Raw genomic sequence first — 2,278 nt, 5'->3', positions numbered from 1 at the left:
TTTGAAACGAAGGAAGGTGCAAAAAACAAACTGTTAACACAATTAAAGCACATTTAGGATGGTCAAGCAAAATTGGCCGACTGAAATTGTTTCAGTTTTGAACTGGTGTTGGTGAAGATTTTGTTTTGGCTGACCTAAATATTTTGTACACAACTTTAGATCTTCAATTGAAGGTCTCTTATCTTTTGAAGAGTGTGATAAAATGTTCTCTTTTTTAAAAAAAAAACAATTATCTTGTGTTGTTTTTCTTTCTTGTTTAAAATATTTCTTTTATAATTTTTTTTCTTCTTCTTCCTTTAATTCAGAGAAATGTTTTCTTAAAAGAATTCCTTTCTTGAAATTGGAAAATTTGTTTCAGTGCTTCTGGTTCCCTTACTGCCTATATTCTCATATCATGTCATCATCGTCAAATGTCTTTTGCATGCACATAAGTCTAGTTACTCGGTTTCCATGGCATATTCCCTCTGTTGCAGGGTTGAAGGCTGGCAGGTTTTAAGGGGAGGGTACCGCCAACACAAATACTTGATTGCTACTTTATTTTATCAACCTCTGAAGATGAAAGGAAGGGTTTATCAGAGTTGTGTGAGATCTGCAATGCTGTATGGAAGTGAGACATGGTGTCTGTGGGAAAGTGAAATGGCAATTTTGAGAAGGACCGAGAGAGCAATGTGTGGTGTGAAACTATTGGATAAAAGGCGGGCTGAGGACTTCATGATGGGGATGCTGGAGTTGGAGGAATCGGTGGAACAGCTGGCAAGGGCGAATAGAGTGCGGTGGTATGGGTATGTGTTGAGGAGGAACGAGGATCATGTTCGGAGGAGAGTTCTTGAGTTTAAAGTGAATAAACTGTAAAAGCAAGGTTGACTGAAGAAAATGTGGAGGAGGAGATTAGGAGGGTTGGCTTGAGGAGAGAGGACGCCCCAAACTGGGCAAGATGGTGTGAGAGCAGTTGCTGTAAGAGTGAGGTAGATCCGGCCATCCCGTTAACGGGGACAAACCTGGATTTAAAATATTGGAATTCATCATGGTCATTATCATGAGGGGGATAAAAAGCAAAGTTGGTCTTGTGGGATTTCAGTTCTGAATGTAAAGAGCAGGAAGAAATGCCGCTAAGCATTTTGTTTGGATGTGCCAGCATGGAGGAAAATGGATGTTGTCATGAAAATTGATGGATGCTGGTTCATACCTTTTAAATTCTGTAACCATATATTGTTTTTACATCTGGAAAAGCTGCACCTACATAGGTACCACCTTCTATGAACAGAACAGGATTGCCGGAACACAAGGAAAATGTGAACTACGCAAGTCCAGAGCCAACTCCTTGCGTTCAGTCCCAACAGACGACTAATGTCCGACCTGTGGTACAGCCTTGCAAGCATGCATTGGATTGATTGGTCACAGCTGGACATGCCTTGTCCCGTCTTCTCCCACATGATGTCCTCGGTCATCGTCGACAACGATGGACAAACTAATAATAAATCTGTTGTATTTACATAATCGTCATCGCCATCATCATTTAACGACCATTGTCCATGCTAGCATGGGTTGGATGGCTTGGAAAGGGCTGGTAATAGGGCCGTTGCTAAGCCCCTGCAAGCCCTCCAGTCGCAGGAGCCCTCCATGGTTGAGGGGCTTCATGTTAAGATAAAAGTACGTAGATGAGTCATCTATTTACTTTGGTTAAGATGTTGAACAAGAATTAAACTATCCATGTTAACTGAAAATTTCAAGAAATAAAATGCTAGGACATTGTACTTGCAAAACTTCTAGTAAAAATATTGCATTATACCACGAAAGTGTACCAGACTTTGTGGATTGTCTGATATCTATCGAACATGAACTCAGTTTCATTATTACTCTTTTACTTGTTTCAGTCATTTGACTGCGGCCATGCTGGAGCACCGCCTTTAGTCGAGCAAATCGACCACAGGACTTATTCTTTGTAAGCCTAGTTCTTATTCTATCGGTTACTTTTGCCGAACCGCTAAATTACGGGGACGTAAACACATCAGCATCGGTTGTCAAGCGATGTTGGGGGGGACGAACACAGACACACACACATACATATACATATATACGACGGGTTTCTTTCAGTTTCCGTCTACCAAATCAACTCACAAGGCTTTGGTCGGCCCGAGGCTATAGTAGAAGACACTTGCCCAAGGTGCCACGCAGTGGGACTGAACCCGGAACCATGTGGTTGGTAAGCAAGCAACTTACTACACAGCCACTCCTGCACCTATTCTGAACGGATCTGATTTCGTGAAGCAAAAAGTGC

Source organism: Octopus bimaculoides, chromosome 1 (genome assembly GCF_001194135.2).
Source record: "Octopus bimaculoides isolate UCB-OBI-ISO-001 chromosome 1, ASM119413v2, whole genome shotgun sequence".
Lineage (NCBI taxonomy): Eukaryota > Metazoa > Mollusca > Cephalopoda > Octopoda > Octopodidae > Octopus > Octopus bimaculoides.
Note: the sequence above shows the minus strand (reverse complement) of the source record.